This window comes from Xiphophorus couchianus, chromosome 12 (assembly GCF_001444195.1).
Source record: "Xiphophorus couchianus chromosome 12, X_couchianus-1.0, whole genome shotgun sequence".
NCBI classification, from domain to species: Eukaryota; Metazoa; Chordata; class Actinopteri; order Cyprinodontiformes; family Poeciliidae; genus Xiphophorus; species Xiphophorus couchianus.
The window spans coordinates 1,433,762-1,446,218 of record NC_040239.1 but is presented as its reverse complement, the minus strand read 5'-3'; the positions used below and the strand labels follow the sequence as shown (position 1 = coordinate 1,446,218).

General features: G+C 43.0%; 1 long non-coding RNA gene across 1 annotated transcript; it reads left to right on the top strand.

Annotated features, from left to right (window-relative positions):
* The first annotated feature begins 11,260 nt into the window (after window positions 1–11,260).
* LOC114154822 (uncharacterized) lies at window positions 11,261–11,886 on the top strand. Its single transcript, XR_003597627.1, has 2 exons — window positions 11,261–11,372; window positions 11,491–11,886. It is a non-coding gene; the product is annotated as an uncharacterized LOC114154822 (long non-coding RNA).
* Window positions 11,887–12,457: the final 571 nt, after the last annotated feature.

The following is a 12,457-nucleotide window of genomic DNA, read 5'->3' as shown; positions in this document are numbered from 1 at the left end:
CTTTTCTGTTTGCATTGCAGGACGGAAACCTGGAAAACATGAAGCAGAAGTTTTCATTTCTGCAGGTTAACATGGATTCTAAAGACCATCTGAAAATAACAATGAATCCAGCAAAAAGAAAAATAAACAATCAAAAATCTAAACTGGACCATAATTACATCATCCTGAATACAGACCAATAACACCTCAGGGTTTTACTGAGTAACCTGTAAAATTATTTTTATTCTCATGCAAGTTTGTAAAAAATAAAAAGATGAAAAAATTATATTTTGTTTGCTTTTAATTAAAAACACAAAAACAAGCATTTCTGTATCATCATCATTTCTGATGAATATTCCTCTTCATATTGGATAATTTCATAGAAATCCTCAGACTGACCCAGGAATTAGGAGAAAAGTGTGTGTTGGTGATGAAAGTGTGTGTTGGTGATGAAAGTGTGTTTAGTCCCAACCTGCAGGCCTCTCCTCTCCTCAGATCGGGTATCGGCCCACGACCTTCACAGTTTTCACTAATCTCTCTCAGGTTGGTCAAACCTCCAGTTATGAATAATTTCAGGTTTTCACTTCCTGTTCCTGTTTTGCATCATTTCCTGTGTGGAGGAACAAACAGCATCTGAAGCTGTTTTCAGTCAGACTGAATGTTGGAGTTTCTTTCATCAGTTCTTCTGAACGGAAACGGATCATGATGTTGATCTGGATCAGATGATGAAGGTGAATATTTGTGTTCCCGTTTGTTCTGGAGAATGTTCTGCCCCCTAGAGGACAAAAGGTCCCAGTTAAAGGCCAGAATGTTCAGTTTTAGGACGATTTGGACCGAAGGATCAAATCATTGTCACATGGTTCCAGTAAAACCTTCCAAATAAAACCTTCTGTATCACAACACCTTTGGACCGTTTAGCCGGTTACCATAGAAACAGAGCCGAACACAGCTCCACATCTTGACTGTAAGGTGTTTAATGAGTTTCTGTTGGGAGCCAAGTTCTGCTGCTGTGGACTGGTAGCTGTGTGGAGTCGGGACATCGTCCCGCCTGAGCGGATCCATTGACGGGATGCCAGGTCAGCTGGGAGCCGTTCCTGGTTCTGCGTACGCAGGAATGTGCAGGAGGCCAAAACGAAACAAATCTGCTATTATGGAGCAATTTCTGGAACAATAGAGAAGAAACCTGGCAGAATATGAAAGAACCTAGTTCTGGTTCTGGTTCTTGGTGAAAGGATGTCCCTCCAGGCTGGAGCCTGTCAGCCGGTCAGAGTCACAATAATCCAGTTATTTTACAGTAAACAGACCCAGAGTCAGTCTGAGTATTTATGGGATGTAAACAGCAGCAGGTGTTGTCAGGACAACCTTTCACCTTGTTTATTAATGATTCTCCGTCTGTTTTCAGAGAACTGCAGCAATAAGGTCCCAGTTTTTATGCTGGTTACGGACAGTTGACCTTCATGACCTTAAGTCAGAGTTTCCGCTGCATTCAGGCCAGTGACAGTGAGTATAAATAAAATAACTGTCATTTTACACATGAGGTTTAAGGTTGGAGGCTTAAAGACGTTTTCACACCTGATAGTCCGATAGACTCGCTTTGATTAGAGACCAATAATCAAACATTTGCTCCATCTCCAGCTGCTGTGGCTCTTTCTCACTGCAATGATTCAAATCAGCCAAACTCTTTGAACAACCTGTTCCCCTCCTGGCCTGTGGGGGCGCTGCACCAAGAACCACTGAAGGAAACAACACAAAAACCTCTAATGACACTGAGAGCAACTTCCTTCTTCATGGCGTCAGATTGTAGCGTTTGGAGGATTTCTCTTTGGTCTTTAGCTAAAGACCACGAGACATTTCTCCTGAAAGTGTTACTGCATTTGTTTTGGTTGTCTTTACCCAGAATGCCTTGTGCTGTAGCCCACTTCCTGCTTTTGGAGCGTTATCCGGTCCGTTATGCTTTGAAACCAAACCAGAGTTCACTTCAGCCGAACTGAATCCGAGGTTTGGAGGTGGATCAGAGTTCAGGTTCTTGGTCTGCATCAGTTTACGTATTCACACGGACTCACAGGCTAGTGGATCGCCACCTGCTGGACAGGAGCATAAAACTAAGTTTCTGTAAGTTGAAACATCAAATTTGCTGAAAAGTTTTTAAATCATCTAACTGATGCAAACTTTGTTTTCAGGATTAAAAATCCAGTTTATTGTAAAATTTAAACTGCAACGTGTTTAAGCTTCTTTAAAAGGTCAGAATAGATTCGAACTGTAGAGCTGAGTCTGTTTGGACTCAGGTCTGCAGACCGGTACCATAAGGACCGGTACCATAAGGACCGGTTTGCAGGTTATTGGTTCATTTTTCCTGCAGACTCAGAGTGTTGTAAACAGCCGTTAATCTGTTTATATCAGCTCTTTGCTGTAAATAGGAGTTCTGGAGAGGAGCATTAATGGCTCTACAGGTTCTGTTTATCTCGGTTCTGATCAGTTCTGATCCTAAGTCTTTTCTTAGCCTGATTTCCAGGAACTGCTGAACTCGTCTGTCTGTCTGTCGGCAGGAGTCCAGCTGCCAGAACCAACAGCAGGTTCTTTGTTTGATGATATTTCCTCTAAGATCTGGGAGGGAATCCAGGAGGAGACCCGGTTCTGTCAGCCGGTTCTGACCAGCTCATCTTGTTCTGCAGCGGAAAGTTAGTGATAAAATCTCTAAGACTCCTTCCTTGAGTTTGATTGATTTAATAGATGATAATAAAGAGCCATTTGTTTTGTTTCTTCTCTGGGTTTTTCCTGCTCGGCTGTCAGGTTTATTTTTAGTGGATCCACCAGAACCAGAACTTCTTACTGGAAACATAAAGTTCTGTCATTTATTTGGAGCTTCGTCTGAATTAGACAGAAGATAAAGATGATTGAAGTGAATCCAGTTCATCCTGGATGTTGTGTATAATTATTAGACTTTGGATTCACTTCATCTGTTCATGTTCAGCTTAACGAGTCCAAATGAAAAACGGATAAAGGAACCAGAACCAGAGAGCAAAGGCTGGAAGATCCGGCTTGAAAATAAAAACTCAGACTTTTCCAAACCAAATAAGATTTTTGATTCTAATAGATTTCTTTACTTTCTTTTCTATAAATGAAATTGGAAATAAAATATTTTCCAACAGTGTTTTTTCAGATCCTGTCTGAAAACATCAGTTCAGTGTTTGGGCCTAAAGACGCTCAAATTCACATCAACATCTGGACCCGTTCAGCAGGTCTGAGACCCGGCAGAACCCGGCCATGTTGGACTGGGCCTGCCGCGTTCCCCAGCAGAACATCAGAACCAGAACCACACAGCTTCCTGTTTGAAGTTATGATTATATACTGTACTCACATTACATGTTTTTATGCTAATATGATGAAAATATTCTCATGTAGTTGGATGATTTTTAAATTGCAGTTTGAACTTTTATGCTGCTGTTGACTAAACCTTCAACTGTTTATACCTGAAATATGAATTATTTATCTTATTTTTTAAATCCTTTAATTCTGTAAAGTGAAGAGATAAACTTTGTCGTCTCTCCGTCTGTCGCTGGATCGTTTCTGCTCTGGATGGAAACCAGAAGTTTTCTCAGAGAAATGAATGAAACGTGACAGCAGGTTAATGGGAATTTTCCAACGAGTCTGTTCATGAAGACACAAAGCAACAATCATTATTCATCTCCCTGAATTTTCAGCTTCAAAGAGTTTCTGCTGGGAAAAGAAGCTGAGAGGAATTTCATCACTTCTTGCTGAAATTCTCTGGATTTTTCAAACACCTCCACCTTCCCTCAGTTTCAGGTATGACATGCAGGCCTGATGTGAAACTTCCTGCATGCTTTCAATACCTGAAGGTCATTCTGATTCTTTTGTCTTTCACTCTGAGTGTAACCAGAAAGAATCAGAAGCATCTGAACTATTTCAGGACTGTAGGAAACAAAGCTTACAGCGTGTGACCGTCGTCACACACACACACACACGCACACGCACACACCCACACACACACACACACACACCCCACACACACACAGCTCCTCCGATCAGTGAAACACAAACATGGAAACATCTCAGTCTAAAAATGGAGAGGAGTCTTTCACAGACAGCAGCAGGTCAGGACGGGCCGATCCAGAACCAGCCGATCCAGTCACTCTGACTTTCACTTTAACTCACCTGGCTGTGAGATTCCTGGTCTCTGACTGCAACAGGTTAAAGTATTTGAAGGTGGCAGATTTTCCAAAGATGGAAACAATGTAAGAGGAGTGAGCAACATTTTAGAGGCCTTTAGGAACGCTGCAGGCATCTGACCCAGAACCGCTGAACATCAGAACCACAGAACCACAGAACCACTCTGGTTTATCCACCCAAAAGGAAAAAATCCAGACAGGACGAGCTGGAAAAACCTAAACTTTCTTCTTGTTTATTGAACAAAGTTTGGTCATCAGACCATCTTCAGCTCTGACTGTAGAAACCCCAAAGGTTTTTTTTATTTTATTTTTTATTAAAATTTCTTAATTTTTAATTGTATTTATTTAATCAAGTAATCAGTTAATTTATGCATTGAACAGCTGGTGCCTGGATCTGGATGAGAAAGATCCAGGCACCATTGAGGCCCAGAGGAAACAAACAGAAAGAGAGAGCGAAGCTGAAAACCACCAGGAAGGCTGAAGGAATGCTGAGCTTCTGATTGGCTCATCTGGGGTTTGGAGACTTTTCTCATTAACTTCAGGATTCCAGTAAAGACGGAAGCAGAGATGAAGGAAGCTGATTATTTTTAATGGTGGGTCTGTTAGTCACATCCAGGCCTGATCAAACAGGCTCCGCTCTGACATTCCACAGCAGCTTTTCTTCCCCATGAAGAGATTCTGCTGTGGATCAACGTGACGACTGATCACATTGTTCTAATTATTATAGCTGAAACATTAAACTACCTGAGAATCACCTGCAGACGCCTCCCAGAGCCACAGGAGAGGCTGAACATGTGCAGACAGCAAAATGAAACCGGATAAAGACAAAGACCAGAATTCCAACCAGCCTGAACCCAAAGAGAGGTTCTGATCGATCAGGGAACAGATAATCGAACGCTGATCCTGTCAGACTCTCCGCCTGGCGGCTCTGATGGAGCAGCTGGACGATTTTCAGACAGCATCAGTCAAACATTCATCAGATCAGTGGAATTAAAACCGCCAACACGTCCTGAAACAGATTTTACAGTTTATCTGATTTTCCAAAGATTCACAAAACATTTTTTTTTTTTCAACTTAAATTTTAGTTTCAGATTAAACTGCTGGACTTTTTCTTGTCGATCAGAAATCCTCTTCCAGCAAAAGTCATGTTTGGTTTGGCTCAAGTTTTACACAATAGAAATTAAAATCAAATGTCAAATTTACAGAATAAATATAAATATCATCATGAAACGGCTATAAAATCCCAGAGTGAAACTAAAATATAGATTTTGTGACAACATCACCACCAGAGTTCAGCCTGGAAGTTTGTAACATTTCAATTCTTCACTGTTATTTTCTTTGCTTTCTGATCAGTGAGTGGACCGGTTCTGATGAAAACCTAAGAAATGATTAAAGGACATCAGACAGAGAGTGGCTGGAAGGTCAAAGTTCAGACTGAAGGTCACCTCAGGGTTTTTGGGTTTCCTGTTCTGACTGGAGCTGAAGGAAAGTTTCCTCCATGATCCACTTCAGACTGGAACAACTTTTCATTTCTCCGTAACGATCCTCCGTCTGCAGCTCAGAGGTTTTTCCATCCTGACCGTAAACCATGAATCGTTTCCCCGATTTAAATGCTGAGGTCATGTGACCCGGTCCGGGTTCTGTTGGGTCCAGCTGGCAGTCGGGCCATGTGATGTGGGTCAGGCTGATCAAACGGGCCGCTGCTGGAGTCCGGCCATGTGAACGGGCCTACGTGCAGAAGGGCCCCGGTTCTGGCCCCGGTTCTGGTCCCGGTTCTGGTCCCGCCCACAGCCGGGTCACATGCTGGTTTCCAGCTCATCGGATCCATCTGCCGCCTCATTTATGTAATAACTGTGATGTGAAGAGAGACGGTTCTGTTGGCTCCAGAACCGAGCTGCCTGGCTCTGGTTCTGAGGCCAGTAGAAACTGGTGAGTCCTGGATGAACTGCAGGATGAGTTCACTGGATTTCTCCTGAAAGACTCATTAACCAAAACCTGAAACAGGAAGTGACTTCAGCTCACTTCCTGTTTGGAGCTGCAGCTTCAAACCGTTTATAATCAGTTTAATCTGGGAGTTTAATTATCTGAGTTTAAAAGTGATTATTGGTTATTATTTCATTAGATGCATTTATAAACAAACACAGATTAAAAGCATCCGATTATACACTGAAAAAACAGAACAGCTGATTCAACTTAAATTTATTTAATCAATCAGAAGATTATCAAGTTGAACCAACATCATTAAAATAAGTTTGACAAACTTCGTTAAATCACTTGTAACCAATTAGCATTTTTTAAAAGTTGGGGCTGCATTCGTTATTTCAGTGTAGCCATGGTAACGCATCAATGAAACTACAAAGGTTATTCTTTGGACTTTTACAAAAGTAAACTTATTCCTCTAAATCTTGAATTTTAATGTTAATCAATTAAATGTTTTGAGTTATCGCTGTTAAAACCATTAAATCAAATTTAACGACATCCTACAGATTTTAAAATTCTAGATTTATGAATTAAGATGTAAAGAGCCTGCAGGTCTGGGAGGTCAGACGGAGCTGCTGAGTTTGCTCATGCCTTGGGCCGGCTCTGAACCCAGCAGCTGAAATATTAACACAGTTTGATGGAGAAAAAATGAAGAATTTAATGTGAGAATTTAAAATATGCAAAGATGAATCTGTAATAAAAAAATCTAAATAAAGATGAACGTAAACTTTACCTCAGGTTCCCTTGTTCCTGTTTCTGATCTGAAAAGCAGCTTTTGGTCCAAATTTAAACAAATAAATTAAACATGATAAAAATACAGTAATAAAGTTTTTAATCTGAGATCAATTGACTGAATCTTTGTCTTTAAATCCTGAATTTTCTCCTCTGTGTGTTTGAGCTGCTGGACGTTAAACGGTTAAACATGTTGAACGTGCTCAGACTGTCTCCTCCTCTCTGGTTCTGGTTCTGGTTCTGAGGCGGGCCGGCTGTCCCGGCAGAAACGTGCAGTTTGTAATCTGAGCTGTGAGTAAAATCCTCCAGCTGAGCGACGTCAGAACCTCGGACCCGGCCACACACACACGGCCCGTTTCAGCCTGAACACACACATTCCTGCTCCTGTTTCTCCTGCTTCCTGTAACTGTGACCCGCGGGACGGGAAGCCCAGAGGTCACAGAGGTCGGCGGGCTTTAGGGGAGCGAACCTGATGTGACACATCATGACCAGAAAACGAGGCGCCGATGAAACCTTTTAACTTTTATGAGGCATAAATCTGAACAATATCTTAAAAATGCATCAATCTAAACTTCCCTCCATGTTTCTGTCCCACTTTGTTAAAATCCTGATGTTCATGTTTTAACATAAAAAATGAAAACGTCTCTATGAACATGATCTACGTCTCCAGGATGCTGAAGGATTTTCTGTTGTTTTGTCATAATAAACAGATTCATACATCAGAGATGGTCTGATAATAATCTGATTGTTTCAGCAGTTTCGTGTTCAGGTCCGACTGAGGCTGACGCTGCAGCCTGTCGGCTTCAGGAGGTTTTAATGAGAATAAGAGAAAATGGTTCTGATCAAATGTTCTCCAGAACCAGAGGACGACCTGCAGGTCCAGGCAGCAGCTGCTCAAGATTTTCTGCTGTTTCTGAGCTTTTCTGGGTTATTGCCATGTAAATAAATGTTCTAATTTTATCGTCTGTGTTCGGAACTGAAGTTATGGTGAATAGTCAAAGTTTACTGGAAGCAGCAGAGGAGTCAGAGGAGAACCAGCAGGAGGAAATAAAAACTAACATTTGCATCCATCCGCAGTGGAAACAGGATTCAGATCTGAGCAGCAGGAAAATCCCCGACAGCAGAATAAAACAACAGAAGAAGAAACCGAGACGCTGCTTCCTGCTTCTGATCCAAAGACCTTCAGCTGCAGGAATAAACTGAGAGAAAGTTTCCATGTACTGGAGCCAGAAACCCAGAACTGGTCCAGAACCAGTTCAGAACCGGTTCTGAACTGGTTCAGAACCGGTTATTAATAGGATTCAATCCAAAGAGAACTCCAAGTGAATGGGAATGTTCTTTTTCTAAATGTACAGACCATGCATGGTTCTGTATGAAATAAAGACAACAGACTATTCAACATAAGTGACAATAAAAACTGTGCAAACAGAAAAAATCACATTTTTCAGCAGAACATGAAATGAAGAAACCTAAATGATTGGGTTTGTTGGGAGCAGTGATGGTTCTGGTCTGGGAGGAAGGATCTGTGGTGACGCTGCTTTGTGCACCGAGGATGCAGCAGTTTATCTCTGACGCTCTGCAGTTCAGCCTCATCCTGAGGTCTGAACTCAGTGCAGCCAGCTGTGACCTCCATGACCCTCCATGACCCTCCATGACCCTCCATGACCCTCCATGACCCTCCATGACCCTCCATGACCCTCCATAACCCTCCATGACTCTCCATGACCCTCCATGACCCTCCATGACCCTCCATGACCCTCCATGACTCTCCATGACCCTCCATGACCCTCCATGACTCTCCATGACCCTCCATGACCCTCCATGACCCTCCATGACTCTCCATGACCCTCCATGACTCTCCATGACCCTCCATGACCCTCCATGACCCTCCATGACTCTTCATGACCCTCCATGACCCTCCATGACCTTCCATGACCCTCCATGACCTTCCATGACCCTCCATGACCCTCCATGACCTTCCTGTGACCTTCCTGACTTGCTGTTACTGGTGTTATGACTCTCTGCTCTTCAGTCTCTACATGTCTGAACTCGTGACTGAAATATTCGTCTCACTCAGACGTTTCTGCTGAACTTGAAGGTAAGATGAGAAAATTATCAGGATTTCTGAGAGATGGTGCAGAAAAGATGGAGGACAGGAACCTCTGAGGTGAATCAGAGGCTCTTCTCTGCTCCTCTCTGCACCCACACCCACACCCACACACACACACACGCACACACACCCCCACACACCCACACACACACACACACACACACACACACACACACACACACACACACACACACACACACACACCCACACACACACACACGCACACACACACACACACACACACACCCACACACACACACACACACACACACACACACACACACACACCCACACCCACACACACACACACGCACACACACCCCCACACACCCACACACACACACACGCACACACACCCCCACACACCCACACACACACACACGCACACACACCCCCACACACCCACACACACACACACACACACACACACACACACACACACACACACACACACACCCACCCACACACCCACACACGCACACACACCCCCACACACCCACACACACACACACCCCCACACACCCACACACACACACACACACCGCGCCACGTAGGCAGGATCGCTTCATTCAGGGTGAAAACATTTTATTCCAGGCTGATCTGATGGAGGACGGAGAAACTTTTCGCTCTGCAGAGAAACATCCACTTTTCTGTCTGGATTCATTTCTGCTGACGTCACGTTTATTTTCACAATGCAGAAAAATAAAAGTTGCCATGACTGAGAGATGTTACAACATCTGCTGTAAATATTACAAATCCATCCTGACATCATTCAGTGAGTTTATCATCGATGGGACCAAAAATCATCCCATTATTAATTCATGTTTCATAATCAGACCAGCAGTGAAGTTCATCTCTGATTATCAGTCATCATTTTAAAGTTATGGCTCAGAAAAACTGACTGGGAAACATTAACTTTAATATTTAATATTTGGCTTCAGGAAGTGATTCTTTGAATTTCTCCGTTTGACTTTTCTAACTGAAAGTTTACAAAACAGCCAAGAAAGTTAACTAAATATTAATTTATGGGAAGCTGATTATAGTGAAAGTTATCAAAAAAATAAAAATAAAAATGAGCTCTATTAGCGCATTAGCAGATTACTGGAAGTGAAGAAAACCATTTTCATTGAAGGCACCATCAACCAGCCCACTGGTTTTCTGACTTGAGTTTGATTTTGTTTCCAAACTGAAGTTTTAACTTCTGAAGTGAATGAAAAGAATCAAAACCAACAGAGTTTATAATTTTTGATGTTTTTCCAGATCAGGCTGTGGAAACATCAAACCAGTGGTGTGGATGCTGCTGGTTTTCTTTCTCTGCTGCTCTGTGATTTTCTCAGGATGGATGAAAAACTGGTCTGGATTCTGAGCTTCAGTCTGGATTAAACCGTTTTGTCACTGTTTGGTTTCATGCTGTTGGTTCAGACAGCTGATGTTGCACAAACTCCACATTCCAGACGTGTTCAGGCGTCTCCTCTGCTTTCTCTGAGGATTTATCACCTCAGTGTGTTTTGTTGGGCTGCGTGGGCCGAACCAGGGATTACCTCCGGTTTGAGTCACCGATCCGGATCACAGGTCCTGAGAAACCGACACACGCAGGCTGGAGGACGGCCCAGTGCAGAGGAGACGAGGAGACGAGGAGACGACGTGACGAGGAGACGAGGAGACGAGGCGGCGAGGAGACGCGTTGGGTTTTGATGGAGCGTTGAATCACCAACTTTTGGCTCCGTCATCCGTTTATAGAAGCAGCTCTACTGCTGATGATGAAGTTATTTTACTGCCTCATAAGGAAAGATGAATGAAGATGAACGAATATGAATGAATATGAATGAAGATGAACGAATATGAACGAGGCATTTTCTATTTTACTATTTTGTTTATTATGAACATGCAGGGAAAACTGGGACTAAATATCATCTGACACTGTTGATTACATGATATGCTTCATGCTTCATATGAAACAACAAAGTTAGATAAATATGTGGAATATTTTCTCTGTTTTTTCTTCTCCTAAATCTTTGAGGATATTTTAATTCTTGAATTTCTCATTTATTTCCTTTTGTTATTTGATGAGCTGGTAATAATTTGGAATAAATTTACTCTAAAGGTAATAATTCCTGCAGACATTCACTACTTTTATACCGACGTTATAATGTAGTGAATGTCAGTAATAATCAAAGAGCTCATTATTTTATTTATGAATCAGAATAAACATCTGCCACCCATTAATGGAAAAACATTTATTTATTTAAAATAAACACTGTTCATACATGTGATGTAAAAAATATTATTAAACACTTTAATTTTGCAGAAATGTAAACCATGAAGCTGCAGTGAAGATAAATCAGAATATCATCATCATTTGCTGAGACTTTCATTGTTTTAAGGTTCGTGACTCTGAACTGAATCAACCATCAACATCCTGCAGAGACAATCAGCTCAGACTCAGATCCCAGTTCTGTGTTTTCTGCTCTTCCTGCTCCGTTACGCCGCCACACACTGCAGCTGATGTTCCGGCGTTCTGTCCGCCGCCGGCCGCCTCCGGCTCTCCTGTCCAGAGAATCTGTTTGTTTCTTCCAGACTCCCGTCAGCCTCCTGAGGACAGCATGTCTCCGGATCCGAACACTGACTCTGCAGCTCTGCAACAACAGAGGCAGAAAATCAACTCATGTTACAAAAATCAAACAGATGATTCATCCAAAACCTCCCCTGATCTTCATGTTTCAGTTATTATCCATAAATCTCTGGATGTGTGCGGTCCTGCCCAGATCCTGAACCGTCTGTCAGGATCTTGTGGACTTAATGTTTCTATGTGGATTAAAAACTTTGTGTATAATAAAAGTTACTGATAATAAATGAGCATCTGAAGCTAAAACTGCTGCAAAATACTGCAGAAGAAAATGTGAAATGTAGTTTTTCTGTCAGGTTGTCAGACAGCAGTGTGTATGTGTGTGTGTGCGCGTGTGTGTGTGTGTGTGTGTGTGTGTGTGTGTGTGTGTGTGTGTGCAGTCAGTCACCTGAGCAGGTGTGTGTGTCCTCGCTGCAGATCTGCAGGACGACCAGCAGCGACAGCAGCAGCAGCCAGCGGCTGGCCCGGTCCGGCGCCTCCTGGTGGCGGGGCCTCCTGCTCTGGGACGCCGGGTACATGACCCTGCGGGGTCGGCGGGGTCGGCCGGAGGTCGGGCAGGAAGCAGAACTGGTGCTGGCTGCCTCCACAGGAACCGGGTCACAGCAGGACCTCATGCTGGACTCTGTTGGTTCTGCTGCAGGTTTTTAACTGGTTTTCTGTCTCTGCAGATTTAAGCTGCAGATTTTTTCTGTCACCTGAAGCTGAACGAGTTCATCTGTTCCTGCAGTGACCTTTACCTCTGACCTGCAGCCGTTTCCTGTCAGGAAGCTGTGGTTCTGATGTTCCTGTCAGAACCAAACCATCTGGGTCGGTATCAAACAAATGTCTTCTTAAATGTCCCTG